This window comes from Castor canadensis, chromosome 1 (genome assembly GCF_047511655.1).
Source record: "Castor canadensis chromosome 1, mCasCan1.hap1v2, whole genome shotgun sequence".
Taxonomy (NCBI): domain Eukaryota; kingdom Metazoa; phylum Chordata; class Mammalia; order Rodentia; family Castoridae; genus Castor; species Castor canadensis.
Window position 1 is genome coordinate 14,693,105 of NC_133386.1, and position 25,245 is coordinate 14,718,349.

The 25,245-nt window shown below is 40.4% G+C and overlaps 1 protein-coding gene across 9 annotated transcripts in view; it reads right to left on the reverse strand.

The window, feature by feature from the left end:
* Nucleotides 1-25,245, reverse strand: part of Esr1 (estrogen receptor 1) — a 399,315-nt gene that overhangs the window by 245,128 nt on the left and 128,942 nt on the right. The window lies entirely within an intron of this gene.

A 25,245-nucleotide genomic window follows, 5' to 3' on the forward strand; every position in this document is an offset into this window, starting at 1 on the left:
GATGAGATAAAGTCAGTCGAAGACAGGGCTGCCAGGGTCCCTTGGTTATGAACCCTCCAAATTTCCTGCTTCCATTCCCCACCCAAATAACCAGGCCATACAGACTCTCACTGGTCCTCTTCTCACAGCCCTAGCTTTCCTTTTAGCTCAGATTTTATAACCCTTTCCTGCCCTTCTCACTCATTAATATTGTACACAATTTTGTGTTGGTAGTTCTCAAACTACATTAGCCATAAAATTCACAAAATATTCATTCCTTGGGTTGACTATTCTGAGTTTGCCAACTTTTTCCACTCTAAATAACTTAGTTCTGCGGTTGGCAGCCTCAGATAGGATTTCTTTATTTTTTAATGACCCTTAGAGACCACTGGCTTGCAGTTTCCAATTCTCCTTCATATGCTAGTATCCACCTCTTTCCATCTCATCACTGTGCTGTCAAATTTCCCCCATCACCTCATATCTTTGTACTGTCTGTTTACTAACGTCTTGTGTGTGGTTCAAGCTGTGAATATTGCAAGATAAAAATTCGGTAACTTTGGAGGTGGAAGTAGGTAGTTAGCAAGTATAAAATGGACATATTTGGAGTGGCTCAAGTGGTAGAGTGCCTGCCTAGCAAGCATGAGGCCCTGAGTTCAAGCCCCAGTGCTGCCAAAAAAAAAAAAAAGATTTAGTGTCTTATAAACCTCATTAATTATTGCAGCCCTCATATCTAGCTCAGTGTCCAACACACTGTAGGCATTCAATACAAGTTTTATGAATGACCCCAGCCATTACTGTATATTAAAACACAGTTGGGTCTTGAACAACAGGAGTTTTAAATGCACAAGTCCACTTAGAGATGGGTTAAGAAGGAGATAGGCAATGATTCGAAAAAAACTCCCACACAAACCTTATAACCTAGAAATCTGGTTTTAAAAAATTAAGAAAAAAATTAGGTATGTCATGAATGTATAAAATATATGCAGCTCATAGTCTATTATTTACTACTGTAATATATACACAAATCTATTATAAAAAGTTAAATGTATCAAAACCTTTGTAGACCTCACATGGCACCATTTCTAGTGAAGAGAAATGTAAACAAGTATAAAAATGCAGTATTAAATCATAGCTACATAAAACTAGTTGTACTTTATACTGCACTGCTGGAATAATTTTACACCTCCTGCTGCTGCGGGAGTGAGCTTGGGTTGTGACAATCGATGAAAAATGCACAGGAGCCTTTGTGTATCATGATAAAAAGAGATCTCTAGTGGTTCTTGAGTAGCTTCCACTGTATATAATATATGTAACACATGAGACATGTTAACAAACTGTTTGCATTGTTGGGGAGGCTTCCAGTCAACAGCAGGATCTCAGTAGCTAGTTCAGTTTGGGGGAGTCAAAAGTTATACAGGGAACTCATTTGATGGGTGGTGGGTGTGCAGAATGGACTCCATAGATCGCTGAGGAGCCCACCACCACTGCAGGCCTGGTCACTACCACACCCTCTCTCTAAGACAGGTGAGACCCAGACCCAGAAGTGCCAGTGCCATTAAGCTGGGCACCACAGACAGCAGTGCAGTAGGGGTAAGGCATTGGTGACCACACACCATAGTACCTACCAGCAGGGACAAGAAGGTCAGCGCAATGATGGTTTGTACTCAGTGTAAGAAACAGAGATGATTTCATCAATAGAAATGACACCAAAGATGTTTTGTGCACCAGGCTGCCATAAAGAAGAATAACCCAGCTGTTCCTGGGCAGAGTAGGAGATGGAAAGTCAGGAGGAAAGTCAGGAGTTCAAACTTGCAAGAGAAAAGGGTGTGAAGCAGCAATGTTCCAGGCCCTGTGCAGTTCCAGCTGCAGGCAGTAACTTTGCATCAAACCCTAACCCTTATGGACACTGTCTACATCCTAGGGGTCCCCCGTGCACAGTGACAGTGTGGAAAGGAGAGGTCAGAGCGTGTCCCCCAGGCCAGGCCCAGCCACACTTAGCCTACCACAGGTGAAGGTTCCCACCTTACTCCATATAGAGACGCCGTGGGTGTGGACCACAGTGCCCCAACCCTCCTATGCAAGAAGCAGTGTCAGGGGTGCTGATGGCAGGGTGCAGGAGAACAAGACAGCCCAATGAGACATAGTACATTTGGGGTTACAGACACCATTCTGCAAGAGTCCTTCTCACTCACCACAACCAGTGTAGAGAGGAAGGCGATGATGAGGATGCAAAAATCAAAGCCATGAGACCAAGCACAGCAGCAAAGTCACTGTCATACCTCTGCAACTGCAATTACTCACCCAGTCACCCCAAACCCTCAAACTGCAAGAGAGTAAAGAGAGAAAAGGAGCTAGCCCCCTGGCTAAGAATTCCTCCACTCCTAAGGCTGCACGGGAACCTGATTGGGATTATCTGAGTCCCCGTGGTTAGACCAGATCCTACAGATGGGTCCAGAACTGGTCCCTTCCTCACCTCTTCCCACTACACCTGTCATAGACCTGCAGTGTTAGTCTCACACCACCTTGGTAGGAAGTGCCTCCACTGTACTTGTGTCAATAGTTCCTTCTCTTCCACAGCCCTTTGGTTTTCTTTATTTTTAAGAATGCAAAACTAACTGCTCTTATTATTTTCATGTTCAAAACAGCCAAAGAGCCATGACAACTAAGAGTAATTCCTGATCCTGAACTGGACAATTTTCTGTGAAGCATATTAATGGAATCACTAGCAAAATTTGATTAGGGGCATAAAGATTATATTGCAACAAGTAGCAATGTTCATTTTCTGATTGCATTGGTTGTATTGTGGTTATAAAGAAAACTGTCTGGATTTATAGGAAATACAAATGAGGATTCAAAGGTAGCAGGTATCAGAGTGGCAATTTACACTTAAAAAGCCAGGAAAATAAAGCTCTTTTCCTTCTACTTGCAACTTTGGTATAAGTTTGTAATTATGCCAAAATTAAGTATAAATAAATAATTTTGAAAATGTCTTCAGGTTCTGCTTCCCTGGACAGGACGCAACACAAACCCTAGCCAAGACTTTAGCCCCTCTTTAAGTGAAGGATTAACTAATCCTTTAGCAAAATTGCTAAAAACATCTCCTTCCTTATAAAATTCTTGTCCATTTCTCATTGAACTATCACAGAACCTTTAGTTTCTCTTTGGGAGCACTTTGTCATAAGACTCATTCAAGAAGCTGACTGAATTGCCATGCTACAAATTAAGAGATCAAAAGTTCTTTGGTCTCACAGACACTTTTAAAGAGTCTCTGGAAAGAAGTAGGCAGAGCATAGGGGGGAAATGAAGGGATGTTGGCTTAATGTCTTGCAACCATGAAGCACACAAGTCACTGGGAACAGAAGAGCAGAGAAAGGATATCCAGAAGCATGAGCAGCCCTGAGAAGAGGAAGAGAAGGAGGAGGAGGAGGAGGAGGAGGATACACCTGCATCACTCATCTACAGAAATTGGAAACCCAAGTCCCTTGATCTACTTATTTCCAAATGGATGCCCCTCTGATATTATGCACTCAATGTAAATATGAGATAAAGCTAAAAGCATTTATATTGGGTCCAGAGAATAGCTTCCCTTGAACCAAGTAAAAGCAGCATAATAAAAAAATATCAACCAAGACAATTTTTAAGCAACAAGAAAACTGGAAGCTCAGTGTAATTAAATCCTGTTGTTTTTCCAACCATAAACAATGGCACAAGCTATCCAAAAGCATCATTTCCCTGTTAGACAAGCATTTTAAAAAAATTTGAAAGCCTTGCTTTCTAGAGGAAATATTTCTACAAAGTCAAGTTAAAAGTACCAACAGATGTCCACTCCCTAGAAATGTGGTTTAATCAAGTGCTACTGAGATAACTTCATAAAACTCCGTAGCCAAATCAAGTCCCCAAAGCTATGGACACTCAAAATTCCCTACACTTTTTCTTCATGACACCAATCATGATTTCCAGTCCCATATCTGGGCCTGTATTAGTAAGTGTATATTCCCTTAGTTGGTCCTTCCTATTATTGCTTATACTCTACCTTCAACAAAATTAGAGATAAGGGCAAAATAGTTTCTGCTGGGTAGTGAGGGGGTGGGAAGGGGGAGAGGGAGGGGGCAGGGGGAGAGGGAGGGGGCATGGGGAAGTGGGGAGAAATGACCCAAACATTGTATGCACATATGAATAAAAGAAAAAAAAATAGTAAGCTCCAACAAGGAAAGAATTGTGTCTCATTTGCTCCCAATTTTAGCTGACACAAATCACAGTTACTCAAGAGGTAGAGATCAAGAGTATCTTAGTTGGAGGCCAGTCCAGGCAAAAATTGCCAAGATCTTACCTCAACAAACTGGTTATGGTGGTGCACTTCTGTAATCCCAGTTACCCAAGAGGATTGTGGTCCCAAGCCAACCCCAGGGAAAAAGTAAGACCATATCCATAAAACAACCACAGGTAAAGCAAAAAAGGGCTAGGGGCGTGGTTCAAGTGATAGAGCAAAATTACATTATTTCCCAGGGGCACTGGTAACTCATCAGCCTCCTTTGTACAAACCCTGAGCATCAGAGGGTTCTCACCACTCCAAGAAATAAAATCAAAGTCCTTTCCAGGGCAGGGAAGACCCAGCGCAATCTGTCCTCTGGCTGTCACTCACCGAAGCCTGTCTTTGCTCATCCAGTCCCAGCTGCTGCACTGGCTGCCAAGAATGTCACCCACGTGCTCCCCATCTCTGCACACACCCCAGTGACTTGTTCCTGACTCTGAATCTGTCCCCCTTCCCAGAGCCACTTTCCTGGCCACTCTAAAGGAGGCTCCTTCTTATATGTAAGAAAGTAAGAATACACTTTATCCAAACTAGTAGAGTCTGAACGGAAAAATTCTGAACTTAGTTTTTACAACAGTTGAGATTAAATGAGTCCTGGGGTCAGATCTAGGCAACCCCCTAAGCTATGTGGTCCTTGGGTTCTGGGGAAAGCAAGTTATAGATTATTGTCTGCAACAGCAGGCCCTTTCAACCCTTTTGGAAATGACTCTAGCTCCTTTCCACTGTTTATCTGAAAACTTCACATTAATCTCTTGCCTCGTACTAGCCATTTAATGAGTTTAATTTATATTTTAATTTATTGTGCCTTTTGCTTAATCAACAGAGAATTCCTAAAAGGTGCAGAACAAAACTTCTTCCAAAAAAATAAATAAATGTAATATTAAAAGTAGTTAAACGCAGTTCCATAAAATTCTCTAGGGAGAAGTTTGTAACTGAGACTCCAGCTTCTGACCACAGACTACTTCCTGGACTTCTGGAAACCCAACGTGACACCATGTAACAAGACAACAGAAGCTGGTTCATCGGCAAGCAAATTTTCACACCAGATAAATGGTTGTGGTGAGGACTACTTTGCTACTTTACTTTAATGTATTTAAAATTACTTGAATAGCAGAACTGTTCCAACTCTAGTTGTCAAAGATGAGGCAATCTGAGCACACAGTGATGAAATCAACTCATCAACTGCCAGGGGACTCTAGAGTCCCCCAGTCCAGGCTCTAAACAAAACAGGAATCCTGGGAGCTCCCCCTAAAGGCAACACAAGCCAAGGCAAAGCATTTCACTTCTGGGAACAAAGTCATAGCCTCAGATCTTGTTCCTAAACTCAAATCCCCTCAGAAATTTCCTGAAATTATTTTTATAAGAATATTTTTGGGGGGGGAGGAAAAATGCTAATTTAATTTCTAAGGCAAAAGTTGAGAACCCTATTGACTTCCATGAAAACGGAGTTAATAAGGCAGATACTCCTACAGGAAAGGGCTTGATGAAACTTTGAATATTTCCTAAAAATGTGATTGCAGAAAATATCCATTTTAACTCACAAACAAATAGAAAATGATGTGTCATTAATGCTCACATACAAGAGTTCTGAAATTCTTTATGCACAAAAAGCATTAGCATTTACCATTTAGCTGTGAGGCTCTCTGTAAAATGTCAAGAGGTTTTCCCACTCACTTAAGAAAAATGTCTTCACCCCCAAAATACAAGCAAGGGTTGATTTTCCACACTAATGGGAAACAAGAATAGCCTGGCATCAAGTCCCCTAAAAACCCATTTAGTCAATATCTTTTTATCTTTTATCAGTTACTAATGTGTAACCAAGTGACCCAATTGGAGTTTCATCACCTTTCTTTCTCTACTCCCACCGGTCTGTTACAAGTGCTAATGAATGGTCGGTCAGGTCTAGGAGCCCAAAGATGCAAGAAGCAAGGTGTGTGGGTGACAGAAGAGGCAAAGCGAGAGAGAGAGAAAAAGAGAAAGAAGAAGCTGCGGTTTGACTCCACACCTTTTTTTTAAAATTTAAAAATCTGATGTCCGGTGTAATTTCCACAGAAAATATGACATTATGTTAATACAATAATAAACTTCCTTACATGTAGAATTAAGAAATTCATTCATTTATTCAACAGCTACCCATAACCAGCCAGGGTGTGTAGTAGGAGGAAGGACAGATACAACAGGAGGAGGAGAAAGAGGGGTTACAGGAAAAAGAGAGGGTACAGAGAAGACACTAAGGGCAGCTCTGCCTGGGAAGCAGATGACTCTAGGGGGAAGGTTTGGGCCCTGGGGAAAACACACACACACAGCAAGAGTCACAGATGCTTAAACCCAGCACACCAGTGACCAAAACAGTCCCTTTTAAACTGTGACCTCTGGCCTACTTTTAAATGTGATCTATAAATCACCTCATTTATGATCCCATCCAAGAGATAGGACCAATATGTCATAACATAAAAAGTCTACACAAGCATGTCCAGAATTGCAAACGGAAATTTTTGCCTACAAAAATGATTTGGGAAGCTGATGTCATCAAAGATCACATTACTGCAAACATGATTATCTACAGGACCAAGTAAGGAGGGCAGGCTGCTGTGGTGAGAGTTCTAGACTGAGTCAGGACTGTCAAGTTCTCGACAAAAAGCTGCCAAAACAACTGCATCACTCAAACAAATCCCAAACCTTTCTGGACCACAGTTTCTTCATCTGTAAAAATAAGAAATTACAACTGTGCTTCCTAAATGCCTTTCCGGCACTACAATTGTGTGGCCAGGATTCTGTCCCATGGCTTGGACCAACAATAACATCTGTACCCAGAGAAAGCTTTCAGTGGTTCCCACAAGAGCACAGTCCCTTTCTCAGAACTCTTTCCCAGGAGTAACCAAGTACATGGAAGACAAGTTGGGAGGAGGCAGTGAACCACACTTAAGTCATCCTAGCATTTCCATGATGGAGTAATAATGGACTAACACTAAACAGCCTCCCCAGCACAGGTAACTATCAAGAACAGCCATTGGGTTTCCAACTCCTAACGGGACTTACCCACAAAAATGTCACTTTTCTAATAGGAGGCAAAAGGAAATAGAAAGAAAAAGAAAACTAGAGGGGAGGATGAAAAGTTGAAAGAAAGAAAAGGAGGGAAATGCTTTTGTATAGTTGACATATTCTTAGTTCCCTAAGCTCTAGAAGTGATGATTGAGGTGTGAAGTTGAATAGAAAAAAGGGCTGAGATCACATGACAAAGCAAACATAATCCATTCCTCTGCTGTGGCATTACCCGGTAAGCAATAGGAGACCTTGGATATGGTGTAAAATGAGCAGAGATTCTTTTCAGAGAACAAGTTTATCACTGTGGCAAGGCCAACTCAACATAATCATAGATGAGAAATTCTGACACCTCTGGGGAGGTGTTAAGGGTTCTCTTTGATGTGGAAATTAAGACTTGTTACTCTTCTTTGATTTCCCTACCCATTCTACAGAAAGCAAGCTCAAAGGGCAACCATTCTTTTACCAGTGATGCAGCAAAGAGAAACAGCCTGGCTGACTTCTAAGAAGACATGACAGAACAGATGGGATCACCTGGAGAAATGGGAACACACACTGGCATATGCATGAAGACGCATGTTACACGGATGTCAGAGTGAGAAGACAGGTGGACGTGTGTTACAGGCCCTATCCGGGGCGGTGATTCCATAACTTGCCCAGAGTTTGGGAGCTTGGACATGCTGTTATTATCTCTTTGACTTAGTATCACATGTACCATGTGCCTTCTGGAACATCTTGAGCTTCTTCCAGGCTCGTGTCTTCATGCCACTTCACAACCGCCTTCCATGTACTGTGCAGTCCAGCAACCAAGTATGTGCCATTCCTCAAGCTGTCTTGCCTTGCATCACTGTGTTTCCTGCCAAGAACATCCTTTCCCAGCCCCTGTGAGCCTGGAGAACCCCTCAGCACACTCAGATCCGATGCCAGGCTGCCGCCTCTCTACCTCATACCATCTTGCTCCCCTTCGCACACAGTGTGGCTTGCCATTACACAGGCTTCCAACCAGCTAACCTGGGATCTCCTATGGGAGGGGGCCAACAAGTCTTCTGTGTTTATTTGACTTCAATTTTATTCAGTTGAATTACATAGAACTAGTTCTGTATGCCCCATTAAGTAATTAAAAATACCTTGAGAGGCTAGTTAGTATGACAAGTGTCCGACTGCCTGCCCAAATTTCCCTTAGGCAAGAAAAGACAATGCAGAAAAAGGGGTTTTCAGTGTGGATTTGTCACTTCAGTTTACCACAATTGTCTAACCCACTCTCTAAGAACAAGTTGCTAAACATGTGAGTAACTTGTCCTTTTCCATGGGTGGTTCTCACCTCTATCTTAATTACTTGGGAGGCTGAGATCAGGAGAATCGCAATTTGAGGACAGCTTAGGCAACTAGTTTGTGGGACCCCCATCTCCAAAATAACCAGAGCAAAATGGACTGGAGAGCAGTAGAACACCTACTTTGCAGTCTCGCAGCCCTGAGTTCAAACACCAGTCCCACCAAAAAAAAAAAGAGACAAAGACAGAGAGAGAGGGAAGGAAGGAAGGAAAGGAGGGAGGGAGGGAGGGGGAAAGGAAGGAAGGAGGAAGGAGGAAGGGAGGGAGGGGGGAAGGAAGGGAGGGAGGGGGAAAGGAAGGAAGGAATGAAGGAAGGAAGGAAGGGAGGAAGGGAGGGAGGGAAGAAGGGAGGAAGGGAGGGAGGAAGAGGGAAGGAAGGAAGGGAGGAGCAACAACATTTTCTCTATATGGAGAGGTAATGGCATTAGATTCATGAAAAGAAATTAAAAGTCATAAAGCCAGCCAGGCACTGGTGGCTCATACCTGCAATCCTAGCCACTTGGGAGGCTCAGATCATGAGAATCAGGGTTTGAGGCCAGCCCAGGCAAATAGTTTGCAAGACCCTATCTCAACCAACAGTGGTTGAGCACAGTCATCCCAAGCTGAGAGAGAGAATGGTGGTTCCAGGCCCATTCAGGTAAAAAACATTTTGAAGACACCATCTCAACAGAGGGGGCACAGGGGGAAATGGGGGTGATGACTCACGCCTGTCATCTCAAAGTCAGTGCTTGATGTTGATCTTTAAAAATGATTTTGAAGTGCACATCCACTAGACTTGCAATAAATTTACTACCCTGAAAGGGAGTTCAATGACCTGCTCAGTCCTTGGGTCATCTTTCTCGTGCCACATCAAACCTGTCAGGAAATCTTACAAGCCTGATCCTCTAAGTATGAACCAATTCAAATTCCTGATATTTAAAGAAAAAATGCTAAATTTTAATGTATTATAATTAATTATAATAATAAAATATTAGAATATGATTATAATAATGTAGAATTGATTAAAATAAAATTATAATTTTAAAAGCAGTTCTCATTCTTTAGAAGTATATACAGAAATATTTATGAATAAAACATAAGTGTTAGCCAGGCATCATGACTCCCAGCTGTCATCCCTTACTAAGGAGGCTGAGGCTGGAGGACTTCAAGTTCAAGGCCAGCCTGCGCTACATAGTAAGACAAAGCCTGTCTCAAAAGAAAAAAAACTAACCCATAGTTGTTAATACTGGATGCTGAAAACATGAAGGGTCATTATACTCTGCCGTTTGTGCAAAGGTTTGGAAGCTTTCACAATAAAAGGACTTACAGCACATTCCTCTCTTTAAGACCCTCTAGTGGATCTCCAGCTTGGTTGGAGCAAAAGCCAAAGCCTTGGCAAGGATCCCCAGAAGCCTGACTGGCTCTCACCTTCAAAATCCTCTACTTACTCACCTCCACCATCTTACTCCACTCCAGTCTCCAATCATATGGCCACGCTGCCTTAAACATGCCAGGCTAGCGGACAGCCAGTGACTCATACCTGTAATCTTAGCTACTTGGAAGGCTGAGAACAGGAGGATCAGGGTTTGGCCAGTCCAAGCAAATAGTTCAGGAGCAAAATGGACTGGAAGTGTGACTCAAGCAGTAGAGCACCTGCTTTGCAAGTCCTGAATTCAAATCCCACTCCCATCAAAAAAAAAAAATGCCAGGCATGCTGATGCCTCAGGGACCTTCCTTCCACAGCTATGCTGTTAGCTTCGAATGCTTTTCATAGACTCTCCTCATAGGGCCATCACCCCTCCCCCACTTCAAACCTTCATTTAAATGTCACCTTTGTAATAGCCAAATCTTCACAATGGAACCTTTACTGATTTGTCTGGTTTTTGAACAAATCTACTGTCAGTGTTTAGAACAGTGCCTGGCATCCAGTAGATGGTTGATAAATGTTTGCTGAATGCATGAGCCAGCCATCCAATGAAGCTAGCTGGAGGTTTGACAACCTCAACTGAGTGAGTTAAGAGCCTGTCAGTCAGCCTGCATCGGTCACTGGAAACCAGACTGCCAAACAGTGATTTCAACTACTCTTTATAAGGAATAAGAACAAGGATCCAATGTAATGGCCAGGAAGTCAACAAAGTTAATACAGCAAAATTTTCTAGAGCCTAACTGCAAGGAGTCAGCACACACAGCTTCCCTGCCACTCTCTGGGAACATCATCGTGGCAGACCTCTCCACACAACCTGGCCCATTCTGGCCTCTGCCTTCTCTCCTTTCCCCGACAGCGTCCTCGGATGGTTTCCTGTAGACAGTGGAGCCAGAAGCAACCTGAAGGGCTCAGATTCCCAGGCTCCACCTCCTTTACTCTGTCTTCCTACAAGAGTTGGCTTTGCTCACAGGAAAATCATCATTATATATTCTTACTACTCTGATAAATGATGTTTATAATTTTTACATGTAGCTCAGATGGATTCTTCCTGATTCTCCTACTATAGTTAGTTCTTTAAAACATAGTATGTTATGAAGCCAAAAATAAACCAGCCAACCAGCCTTCAATCCACAACCTTCCTCATCCCCAAGGGCTCTCTTCAAACCTGGCTCTCATCCATGAGGGCAAGTCATTCCAACTGTTAGCCAATTGCTTTGGTTATAACCAGCTGAGGCAACGAGCTTCCCGAGCACCTGAGAACCCTGAAGGACACACTTCTAGCCATGTACCAGCGTTCCTCACAGATATGGCTTGTAGTATGGCTCTGGGAGTTCCTTAATATCCTTGGGTCATTACTGATTAAAGGAACTATTTCAGAAGGCTTGGGAATTCTCGCTCACGTCCTTTCCCTGTGTCCTCATCAAAAAGATTTCCGAGAACTCCCTATCCAGGAAAATCACACAAGTATAGTGATTGACTTACATGCTAGTGATTGCTGGGACATTTTCTCTTCCCTTTTTACACCCATGACCTTGATACTTGGTCAAGTATCACTGTACATGGCGGATTCCCCCATGCCTCCACACCTACTGGTAGCCATGCATCCCTTCAAACATCAAGCTTTCCCTCAAACCACCACAACCAAGCTCAAGTTCTCCTGCTATCAAGCCAGCCAACCCAACACATTACAAATGGAAGTGGATGGGTGGGGTGAGGGAACGAAGACCTCTTTTTTATCTAGATAGGAGGTGTGATTCTTCCCTGTAAATCTTCCATGCTTTAGAACATTTCGGACATTTGTTTTTCTGAGCTACTATTTTCTAAATTCAGTAATCCCACCAAAAAAAAAAAAAAAAGCGGAATTTGCCCCCAAACAACCAAGAAAAGTGTTCTTTCCATAATATTATAGAATTATAATATTATAACACTATAATACTAACAAAAGTTAATTTGGAGCTCTGAAAGCAAGATGACTTTTTTTTTAACCGGATCTTATTCGTTGACTTTCCCCTCACACATTATAATATTTCAGTTAAACTTTAATTATCTATATAATAGTCAAATTTTACAGTTATCAAGAAATGCAATGATCTAAATAACAACTATGTCTATGTTTAATCTGAACCTATCTCCACTATCATGATCAGCAACCATGGGAAAATTAAGTCTGCAAATCCTACATTAGCAGCCTTCTTTTCCGGTAGAAATGGACAGGTAGATAGATATCTAAGTGGGTGTTGTAAAAGATAACCCCTGGGCTTCAAAATTAAACACAAAAAACAGTGAGGTAACATGGCTCAGGTTATCAGATTTAAGTAATCAAAGTGGAGGAGGGGGTGCCTACTTATATTTGAATTTCAGGCAAACAGTGTCTTGTATAGCTTCACAAGGTAACAGCGTATAGTATCCCAAGACATAAGTAAAAAGCTACTTGTTGTTTATCTAAACAAACTGGGCATCCTATATTTTATCTGGCAGACCTAGATATGATGCTTTTAAGGAAGGCAACAAAGATGTGTGAGTTCCAGAGCGATTAACAGATTTAAGGGAGGACAATAAGAAAGGTTAATGATCACAGGCTTTTCTCGGCATGGGACAAAAGCCTGTTTGAGCAATGAAGCAATGATGAAGGAGCATTAGCTCCTGGGCAGTGGGATATCACAGTAAATTAATGTTCACCTGTTAAATTATCTGGGAGCTAACAAGACGAATGCCCTTTGTGATTCACATAGCTGAAGTCACCAGAGTTCCCTCAGTAAGTGCAACACCAGGAAGCATGTCACTTCTTTCTCATTTTCTCTCCACCTACTGACACTCTCCTTTGTAAAGATCCCATTAGAAAGTTTTTGCTTAGACTTCAAGACTAAAATCATCATCTTCCCAGGAGAAAAGCTGTCATTGACCTAATCTTCCTGTGTACAGCATCACCTGTGTCCAAGAAAGCCCAATTGTGGGGCAAGAACTTCTGGAAACATCAGAAGGATAGCTTTGCTCCTTCCTTAGTGGAAACCATTTTTCTTCCAAAATTAGAAGAAAACGCCTTCTGGTTTACAATTTTTCACAAAGGAGAAAACTACTCCTACCTCAGATGGGATTTTTCACACACTTAAATCATAAAATATTCAGAACACATTTAACCCTTCATGAGCTCTTTACAGTGTTGTAAAAAGTAAGATTATTGCTATCTCTTTTTCAAATATTTTAATTGACAATTCAACAGTTCATTGACTTATTTTTTAAAATCAAAGGTGTTATATATTTGCTTAATTATAGATCCTAGTCAAATAAATATAGATTTCTACAGAATACACTGTGTCAAATTATCTTGCTTAAGTACAGTTCTAACTCATCAGCTATGACAAATGTACTAAACATTTATCAGGAACATTAATTATACCTCCGACACATGGTTCCACCAATTGAAGTTCTTATTAAACTTACATTTCATTTCCTGGAGCAATATTAAATCACAAGGGAAAATTTTAATAGTAAACAGTATGTAACCAACATTGAGTTTACAAATTAGTCTCAGAAAAAACACGTTTTTCAACATAGAAACAATGTAACAAAGTTTTTGTTGTAACCTGGCTTTGTTTAATTTTGCCAATACTAAGTTGAACTGGCCATGATGAATTAATGCAAGTTCCATTTTTGCATTGTTAATAGTGGAATAAAAATAGCCCCCAACTGCTTTTGGAATCTGAAAGGAGTAGGCACAAGTCTTCAGGGAACTCTGGCAAGGTAATTCCTAACCTCTAGGATTCTGGAAACAGAAAAAAGAAAAACAAGAAAGGGAGTCTTCAACACAAAGTAAACAAGATATAGTTATTAAGATTAAAAGGAAACCACCTAAATGAAAATGTAGGAAATAAGTCCACCCTTGAGAACTAAAACTGAACCGCTAAATAGGGTCAAAATTTTTCACAGGGACCAGACCCTGATTAAACTGATAACCAGCCAGAGCCTGGAGAGGTATTCCAAGGGGAATAGCTCATTCCCCTTGGCCATCATTGTGATGTCACAGAACCAGAACCAGGCATTCCCTCAGTCCACTTTTTTGCCCTACATGAACAGGGGCTAACTGTGCCTCCATCTGCTAACCATAACTCTCCTAGCTGGGGAAGCTTAGGGAAGATGCTTCATCTCTCTGGGCTTTCATTTCTTCACATGGAAAACAGAGAGGGAGGAACAGAGTAGGTTCCTCCCTTACTTATGAGGCTGGGATTCTATGACTTTACCTCCACAAAAACAGAAGGTGAAATGGATCATGGCTAACATCCCTTTTGATGAAAACACTGTGACTTTCTTATTTTATCTGTGCAAAGAGAGGATTGAACCAAATGAGCACCGTGATTCTGCCCAGATTTAAAATTCTCCAATGGGTTTCACATGCAAAGAAATGAATACGGTTACTATTCACAGTCGTTTTAGGATTTTATTCAACAGATCCTTCTGATATTAGAAGAGAAAACATCTCCCTACTTAATGGAAAATTGTTTAAACATGCTTTTAGTAAACATCATAAAAATAGCCATTTCCCATAAAACTAAAAGCAGCAGCCACAAGACATAGTCTAAGATTAAAATATTGTCACAACTAAAAATAAAGACTTTCAAGAAATTAACAAACCAACTGCCCAGGGAGTTGGTCAGTGTCACAAGGCATCCTGCCACTTTTGCCACATAGTATATGGCTAGTTTGTAGCTTCAGCTCCATTTTCTAGACATAGAAACCATAGTCGTTCATCGCTGACCGTGTGACTTTGGGCCAAGTCACCTCCCTTCTCTAATTCTTAATTTCTTCACCCATCAATGTTAGTACCAGCCTCTTAAAAGTTGATGTAGGCACTAAGCAAAATCACCCCTGTAGAATTTTCAGCAGGGTGCCTGGCCTACTGTGCTCTAAAACCCAAAACACACCAGCTATCAGTATTATTAAAGTTAGCTCTCTAATTCTTAACAATTTACCCTGGTTTTGTTCATTCAACTATTTGGCTCTATAAGTTATTAAACATTTGTTTTATGCCAGGAACTGGGCTTGAAGTGCAAAGAGTTCTAGGGAAAGCAAGACTCAGCTCTTCCCACAGCCTCACCTGGCTAAATCTTCATTCTTAAGAACTTGCTGAAAGTGTAATTCAATCCGCCATACAGGTATTTGACCTCTGCCTGAAGGGATTGGGCCCTTCCACATGGTTAAGTGCCTCTCCTCGGTGCTCCTAATCATTTCTTCTTATTATTTATTTATTTTTTGGTACTGGGGTTTGAACTCAGAGCTTCCTGCTTGCCAGGCAGGCACTTTACCATTTGAGCCACTCCACCAGTCCTAGTCATTTCTTCTTGAACACAATTCTTATTCCACTTAACTACAAGCATGTCATCTACTCAGTCCACTGTGAACTCCCTGGGAGCAGATGTTCTCAATCTCTGTACCTTCCATAGAGATCAGGACATGACTAACATCCATCAAAGCTTGCTGAATGAGTGATCACAAGTGAGTTAATACAATTAATATGAAACTACTCTAATCTGATTTATAGCATTAATATAACCTATTAAACAGGGAAGAGAAATCTCTTCACAAACAAAATTAGAGGAATTCCATGGTGACTACAATAAAGGTAACAAAAAAGATAATATATGTGTAGACACTGAAAGAATCCCAGGTGGAAAACACCTGATAAAGATAGCTGAGCTTTGACTTCCAGATAAACTTGGTCTAACACAGATGGGACAGAGCGCATGGAGCAGATCAGGATGACTATAAAGAACACAAATGAGAACGGGCCAACCAAGTATGGGTTCACACAGGAGCATCTTGGAGTGACAGTAGCAGGTTGATTGGAATCAAATTGCAAGGGTCTGAATACCACTCCAGGAAACGGGAATTGTTCAAGGCCTACAGCCTGTTGTCTAAACTGGAGATCTGAGTTCACTTCTAACCCAAGGAGGTGGGTTTACACATGTTGCTAAGACTTCAAAGACTTGCATTCGGCAGCTTATTCTAGGTAGAGTCACCTGAGGAAAGGGAAGGTTTGAGGTTTAGGCAATGTGGAAGGGAACCTTAACAGGCCAGGCCCAAGTCTGGCCTGCCAAGCTGGAGGGCCTGAATGCTCCTTCCCCCTCAATAGATTTAATCTTTTAAAACACAAAATTGGAAGGGGAGAGACACTCAGAATAGCCACATACTAACTGCATTAGGAATTCTGCGAACACGTCACAACGGAAGGGTGTACACCAGGACAGCTCTGAGCTCTCCTCTACATGAGACTTGTCCAAGACTGAGGTTATGGAACTTTCCTAACACACCTCTGGAAATTTTGTGCAATCAAGTAATTGAACGGATATTCAGGATTTTAGAGTTGTATGAACAATGCTAGAAGTTATTTCCACCATTAAGGGTTTGATGTTGTGACAACTCTCTGAAAAACCTAAAGGAAAGATTAGGAGAAGACACGAGAGCCTCACTCACCTTGAACTATTTAAGCACTTAACAAAAACCTAATTATGCAAGGCAACTAGCATAGGTGGGGGCTGCATCCAAGTTTTATGCTGTTTCCTTATTTCATCTGCACGTCCTTTGGCAGAAGTCCACATCCTCATCATCGTCTTCCACCTGCCTTCTATCAACACCAACTGCAACTGCCTGACCTGATTCTCATTTCAGAAAGAGTAGAAATTAATGCTATGGTCATCTTTGTCCTCAGAATTCCCTTTATCCCCTGCTTCAAATATTCAAGAGGCTCATGGGAAGGATCTCTTGGAAATCAGGCAGGCTTGAGTTTGAGACACTGCCCCTGTGTCTCAAACTCAAGCCTTTTTGCAAAAGGTTGAACACAACAAAACCCTGGGACACACCAGGAGCTCTCTAGTCCACCTCTCCATGTTTCAAAGTGTACTAGAAACACCATCTAAAATTGTGGAGACATAGATGACAGTGATGGAGAACTCTGGAATGCTATCCATTAGTGGACTACCCAGGAGAGAGGCCCTGAGGAACTGTTTTATTAGTTTTCTCTTTTTGGTTTTCTTATTGGCTATTCCAAGAGCAAGGACCAGAACTGCTGAGACAAGGCTCAAGTCTCAGTAGGTGTTAAATAATCTGATTCTGCAATCATCCTTGATTCTAACACTCAGCCAGCATCAGAGGGCCACCTTGTTCATGTCCACACATGTTCCTTTGCTCCCAACACAGGAGAATGCCCTCCTAGCCTCTCAACAAGGCAGCTACAACCCAAACAGCTCACCTCAGACTCAGCCTCTTCCCTCTGTGGGAGTGCTTCAAGCTACCAGATGTCATATCTCTCTCTCTTTTTATCAACTGATTTTTTTTTTTTTTTACTTATTTGGAGTTTATTACCATTGTTTTGTTCTTTTGTACCTGGAACACATTAAGCAGTTCAAGGAATACTTGTTTCCTGCTTCCTTCTGGTTGGAAAAGTTTAACTTCTAATCACAATGGGATATTAAAGTTTGTCCCTTGGAAGGCAAATTAAACAAAGAGGGAAGTTACAATCCCTTAGCAACTTAGTGAGCTCCTCTCAACACCTTTGGTGGGCAGTTCTCATTTACCTCCTGAAGAAGGAATAAAAAATAATGACTTGCTATGTGCTGGATGTTTTTTAATCACTAGACATCAATGGACTCATTTAATCCTCATAGTATGCAAAAGATGTAGGTCCTATTCTGATGGGCATTTAGCAGGGGAGTATTATACTCAGCCACACCATTAAGTAACTTGCCAGAGAGTACTGTCAGATGAGAGTAAAGCCAGGATGGAGACATAAGCTGCCTAGCTCCTGCTTTCACACTCCCTAGTATAGGGTGGATTCCTGTTATTCATGTTAGTGATGCTCAACAAAGTCACTGTGCATGCAGAATAGTGAATCCTAAACCATTCCTCTGAGGGAAAAACAGGACAGGTTCCTGGGACCCTCTGGTCACAGCATTTTTGTCAAGTAATCAATACATAACCTTGTTTTATGTGTGTTTCTGTTTAAAACACTTTATTTAATATAAACTGCTGATTCATTAACACTGAACTCAGCTAACCACACAACAACTCACGCCTAAACAAAGCTTAAGACCATCATAAGACACATAGCAGCCGGTTGCACTTAGAAACACTAGACGGTGTTTCAGCATGATGTCTGATGGCCATCTGAAACAACCAATCACAACAAAAAGTATAAAAATGCAAAAACCAAAGCACTCCATAGACCCCCAAAATGACCCATTTACAATGTGAAAACTGGAAGAAGGCAGAGCCCCTTGTTCAACCTTAGCTAGAGACATGCACACCAAGTGACTCAAGTTTTGGTCACTCTGCACATGTCTGTGAAGCACCAAGAAATCACCTTGCCTATTGACTTGGGGGCTGCAAATTAATTTTAACAAATCAATGAGTTTTCAAAAGCTGAACCTGTGACTAATGAGGGCTGACTGTTTGGAATGTCCAATGGAGTCTTTCTTTCTGGCTCATTCCTGAGGAAGGGCGTTTCACAGACTTTCCACATTCTTCCAAGGGCATCTAAAGATCTCTTCCCACATGGCCTTTCTCCCAGCCAAGAGACAGGAGAACAAATCTGAAACTGGTGCTGCTTGCCCATCACCATTCACTCATCCCAACAGCTTCTCGAGACACTGTATACCACAGATTTTGCTAAGGGACAAGAGGAATAAGACATGGGTTCTGTTTGGACAGTGCTCAGGGATCCCTTCTACTAGAAATCAAAGAAGTTTCCAAAAACACCACTATTTTTTCCTGTAACTAAAGAAAACAACTTCTCAATGTGATCTTGTACTCAAATTGGAATGTATGTCCTTTCATCTGAATTACTTGAAACATTCCAGCAGAAACAAGTGCAACCATTTGTAAGATCCTCCAAAAAAGTAAAAATGAAAGTCAACATAAAGGACACTTAAAATCCATTATGTTTCTGATAATGATGTTATCTATCCCTCCAAAAATATCACCATTTAAAATGTAAGTAAGCTGAGCACCAGTGGCTCACACCTGTATTCCTACCTACTTATTCCTACCTACTCAAAAGGCAGAGATCAGGAGGATCACAGTTCGAAGCCAGCTCAAGCAGTTTGCGAGCCCTATTTTGAAAAAACCTATCAAAAAAAGGGGGTGGGGGGTTGTTAGAGTGGCTCAAGGTGTAGGCTCTGAGTTCAAGCCCCAGCACTACCAAAAAAAATAAGTAAAATGAATCATGATGTAAGTAAAATGAATCATGAGTACACTTAAACTTTTGAAAAGATGAGTGTTTTTGTTGGTTGAGCATGAAATTAAAGTTGACACACACGTCTTGGGCAAGTTTACATGGGTCTAGAACTCCTGAAACATGGTCCACAGGACAGCAAGAGACAAAACTCCACTTTTATTTGTCTCTGAGTTATAGACCCATGCAAAAGATTTGGGCGTTAAAATTTCACCTGTTCATGCCATAGGATTTCCCAACTGTTAAATGCAACACCATTAAATGACTTGCTCAGAACATTAAAATGTTTATGTAAAGTATGACCTCAATTAGGAGGAACAAGGCAGCCAAATGAACGAATGAGTGAACTATCTGAACATCTCCATTAAGTGGACATTTCTCACTGATTTTATTTTCAGCCTGTCCTCAAAGATAAGGGAAAAAAATCATTTTTGTAACTTTTAATCTAGTCAACGCCTCTATACGTGGCTTATTCAAATCAGCCCTTTAAAATCTCAGATGTGTTCTTTTTGAGAATTCCCCCAAATATTGTCAATCCCAAGACTCCCCAAAGCATCCTAAATGCATCCTCTTACACTACCAGCTTTACCAGGGTAGGTAGGAACACCTGAACCCTATTTCAAACTTCACTAAGATAACAGATAAAATAGATCAATAAAGAAGTAAACCAAGAAAAAAAAAAGATGAAAGGAAATATCTGAGAATAAACAGATGAAAGTAAAACAGAAAAGAAAAAAAGAAAGAAAGAAAGAAAGAAGGTTTGGTAGGGAAATGGAGCCAGAAAAAGGTTTAGGTGAGTTTAATGCTCTCATTTATTTGAAGATAAAGAAAGAGAAAAACAAAAATATGAGAATGCACTGAAGATAAAAAAAAGACAACATAGAAAAAAAGTGTGCCCAGGCGCACACAGCTATTTCTAACACCGCTTAGTTGTGGGAAACTAAAAGAAAAAACGATCTTTTGCTTTCAGGCCCTTAGAAGAAATTCAAAGCCTGTCAATGACTCAAGGAGCCAAAAAAACTGCCCAGGGAGTAGTGCCAGGCACACACAAGATGGCTCCTAGGGCCCTAAACACACCAGCATTTGGAAACACGGGGAGAGCCAGGGACTAAAAAATGCTGGACCAGAGTGGAACCAGAGGGTCAGTAAAAGACAGACAGTTTATTGCTTCCAAGCTGGAGTTAAGAACTTGGGACTGACAAAAAAGAACCCATCTGAGATTTTTTTCAAGGGTTCATCTGAATATCCCTAGTCTTGAACATTGCTTAACAAACTTTATTAATTTTAACTGAACTTCTACAATTTTCCCAAGTATAATTCATAGAAACTCCAGAAAAGTAGAAAATTATAGAACAAAGATACCTTACAAAATATGACCCATTTGGTTAAAATAGAAAATGTAATGAGAATAAACTAGAGACACAATTTGTTCCTCTCTAAAGTTCAGAAAAGGGAAAAAAATTTCAAACTTTTTTGGGTTTTTAGTTTGTTTGAATTTTCTGTGTAACAAATATAGATAGTTCCCACGTTTATGGCATTTATATTATTGATAATGACACCATGAGCGTTAACACAGTGCAAAATTATAACTATACAAAAATCAAGTACATCAAAAGAATTTGATTTCTGTATAGGACAAACATCTATATAATGGGCATCCAGAAAGACTACCTACCCAAACTGTGACTATCATTTTATCATCGCCATTATCTTCCTCTTTTTATCGCCATCATTATCAGGAAATCATGGATTACCACTACCACAACCACCATATCACTTAGAGGTCATAAACTTTTTTATTCAACTAAGTTACTTTAAATTACTACATATTAAACTATATAAAATGTTGTCAGTTGGAACCAAAATAGTTATCTTTCTATCCTTCATGTTTTACTGGGGTCTAAAAAATACACATAATTTAAAACATTAATTGTTTAAGGCAAAACTAACCTTTTAAATTCTAATAATATTCTCCAGGCACAGAACTCAGCAATTGTGGGGAGGTTTTCCCTCATAAGATTTCAGAATATCATAAAGAGACTTCCCTTCACCTCCAGCCCACATATGTCCTCAAGTTTCAGAAGGCAGGGTGAGAATATTTTGGGGCTACAGAAGGGAATGGCTTAGACATACTTTTTTTGTTGTTTTTCTAAAAACAACATTGTCCATTTATTCAGTAGAAGAATTGAAAATATAAAATAAAACTGATAACTTTGATGAGCCAACTCCTTTCTATGAAATACCTTAACTTTCACTTCGGTTGGTTGATGTGCAGGTGGCTGTATTTTGGGATTTACTTAGCATTTGACCTGGAAGATGCATTTTGGTTCTAAACAAGAGTAGCCACTCTGTGTTTTCCTTTCCTAGTTTGCTTGAACTGAGACATAGCACTAAATTGAAAGTCCAACTTGCACCTCTCCACTTACAGTTTCCTGGAAAAAAAGGAGCGCATTCAGCATGCTGCTGTCTTAACTGGGATCCCCTAGCATTACAGTAAAAATACTAGTGAAGTCACAGGGAGGAGTGTGTGGAGTATGGAGTGGAGAAATTTTAATATGATTGCAATTCATGTATTTCCTTATGCAAAATCATTTTCACATACTCTGTCAGGCCTTTGACATTCAAAAATGCATCTGCAACCTAAATGCTCCTTATAATAACTGCAAACAATGTTGCAGATGGTAAAGAGATTTGACTTCCAGGGAAAGAGAGTCCATATTATCGTCATTCCATATTCACAGAGAAACTCCTAACCACTAAACTCTGCTCTTCCCGCCTGCTTTTTGCCTTACTAAAGCACTAACACAAATATTACCATGTGGATAAAGAAACAAAAATGTAAGCTTACAGACCCCTCTCACATATACAATCTCACTTGAGCAAAAATCACTATTTTCTTGGCAGGAAAGAATTCTACCTCTGAACCACCAATGCAAGCAAAATTACTATTTTCTTGCCATTCATCGGAAGTTTGGTATCTTTTACAATCATGGGAAGTTTGAAATCTATCTTTACAATCTTCCCTGACATTGGCAATTTCTTCTTCTCTTTTTTAATCCTTAAAAATATAAGAAACTAAAATCCTCAACCTGCATTTTCTCAAATTATGAATGTCATAAAATAAATATATTCACCAAAGTAAATAGCAGTTACATCCCAGAATCCAAATTAACAGTGTGAGACAGAAGATTGGACTATGTGGCAATTATCCTTGGGAGCCAGGTACAAGCCACATGGAGGAGGTGAAAATGAAAAGGAGATTGGACCTGTGATTCTGCTTGCATGGGAACATGCACTCATTCCAGAGGCAATGTGTAGCTCCGTGGACTATTAGACCAGCACAAAGTGTCAGTAATCAGCAACGATCTAAATGATTGAAAAAAGCAAGGACATAAAGGGGCTGAAATAGCACCTAAGTACAGGGAAAGAACCATTGGAAACTTGAATATTAGCCACTCAAATCCCTTCCCAGAGATGAGTTTCTGTTCAAAGTTGAGAAATAGTTTTAAAAAGATCAGCAGGGACAAACTAGTTGTCCAAAATATGCAGAATGCTGACATCCAGTGTATAAATTACCAGAGCATTGATTTTGACTTAGAAGCTTATACACTTGTTGATTAAGTTTTTATGGAAAGGTAGGCAATGTTCAGGCTTTAGAAATATTGAGTGGTAAAACTGAAACCCACACACAGCTTTAAATACCTACTTTCAATTTTCAAAAACATGGTCAGCATTTTGTTCTTGGCTTTCTTCAAAATCTCTAAGTTGTTTGAACCCTAAAGCCTTCATCATGAAATATGAAGAAGACACATGTCTTGCAAAATCACAGCTTGCTTATTAACAAACTTATTATCTCTTAATTACAAGTTGTTGGGACATGTGACCATTTTCCTCACATTACTCTATGCCCCAAGCAATTTTATCTGCTATTTTTCTTGACGAATAAATGTGACTACATATTGTAACCAGTGGAAGAAAGTGAACAGTAAGCACAGCATCTTAATGCTGAATAATGAAAACTCAAAGTCTCTGAACGTCCCAGCGGGACATTCAGGATGACAATCTACAAATAGCAAAGTTAAGAATCAGAAATAGCAAAGTTGAGTCTAATGTATAAGAGAAAAATAAAATCATCAAATTTCCTTTTTGGTCTGTGTACATAAAACCACAGACACTTGCTTGAATTTTTTGCTTTCTACTGAATGCAATATTTTAGGCCAACACCTTCCAAGCTTCTTAAACCTCAATCCACCGTAAGAAATACATTTTACAATGCAATCGACCCACACAAGCACATAAAATCAAAACAAATTTTCAGAAAAGAAAACTTATCCTTGCTAAATATCATGCACTCTAATATTTTCTGTTATATCCTTTTCTGTTTTGCTCCTTTTTAAAAATGTTCTAGACTCAGCCATAGTAAGAAGTTTGAAAATACAGCTTTCAACTCCCAAACTTTTGAAAGCTACTTTAAAAAGTGAAGTTTTTTTTAATCTATTCAATTGTTTTCTTTTTATCAAGAGCTGTCAAATGGGAAAACTAAGAAAAAAATATTAAATACCATCTTCCCTTTGAAATATTTGCATTGATGCTTCCCCCCCCCCCAATAACTAGAAGTAGAATTAAAACAAAAGAGCAAGGATGTTATAGAAAATAAAACACACAGGAAAACCATTCAAAAACTAAATTTCCATTTGTGTGTGTTTTTTACTTTACTTTTAAAAGTTCATTGTCACTCTGTATTATTCAAAAAGTACCTGAATACCATTTAATGCAAAAAAGTTTAAGATGGGGTGTATTACGGTGATATCATTTGCCACTGGGAAGATGAACAGTTTTGAATAAATGTGATCCCCTCTTTATTTGACCAAGCTCACTTTGTAATTACTAGTAAGGCAGTAAATAATCCTCCAAGGAGCAGTCTCATTAGTGCCCATTGAAATTCAGTGGCATTAATTTGCAATAAAAGAACTGAAAATTAAATGGACAAGAAAAATAGTTTGGGGTCCACCACAGGTTATGGAATTCACATTCCACCCAATGCCTTCCTTCACATCAAGTTTTAAAACGTTTTGTGAATTACACTTAATCGCTGTATTTTGTTCTTCTGATGAAAAAAAAAAAAGTGGGCAGAAGAAATTCTTTTTTTCAGCTTAACCCCGAATTAAAACAAGTGAAATTAATTTGAATCTACCAACTTTTTAAAGTTTTGTTCCTCGTTTATCTTTTCAGTAATAACTCAGCCGGGATGTGCTTGGCCGTGGGATGGTCCGGGGTCCTCTAAGAGGGCTGAAGGTTTATGTTTGGATACCCCAAGAGTCTGCCCTTGGTATCCTCTGGGGCCAACTGCACCATAGTCCTGATTCTTCTGCTATAAATATCCCTGGTAATAGAACACTGAGCAGAAAACGGTGGTGATGGCGAAGCCAACATACAGTCGGAAAGTGTCTAATTCAGCACCCATGTGGGTCCAGCTGTCACTATTCCACAGGTGCCTCAGATACAGGTATTTGCCAGAAATGTCCCCCTAAGCCCTCTACAGGCCTATGAGGAAGACACATGGGAACAGCCAAAGGGGAAATCAGGGAAAAGGGGGAGGCAAAAGTAAAAATCTCTGATAGGAGAAACTAGAAATGAGGACACAAAAACTCGCCACTTAGGTGCGGGAGAGATCCTGTGTGTCCTTAACCACCAGCGCTTCTTCCAGGGTGCCTAGGAGGCAGGGCGCAACTGGCGTTCTCTGTCTGGGAGGCCAGACCCGCAACTTGCAGGCAGATTATCGGGACGTACCGGTGTTTCATATGTCATGTTTCAAACTCTTAGGACACCAATAAATTTCTAGCTGTCAGAAGTCACACGCCAGCAATCAGCTCCAACACGGACTCAGCCAGAAAGTCAGAAATCTCAAACGTGTTGAGATCCATTCAAACTCCTGTACAGCTCTTCTGAGCAG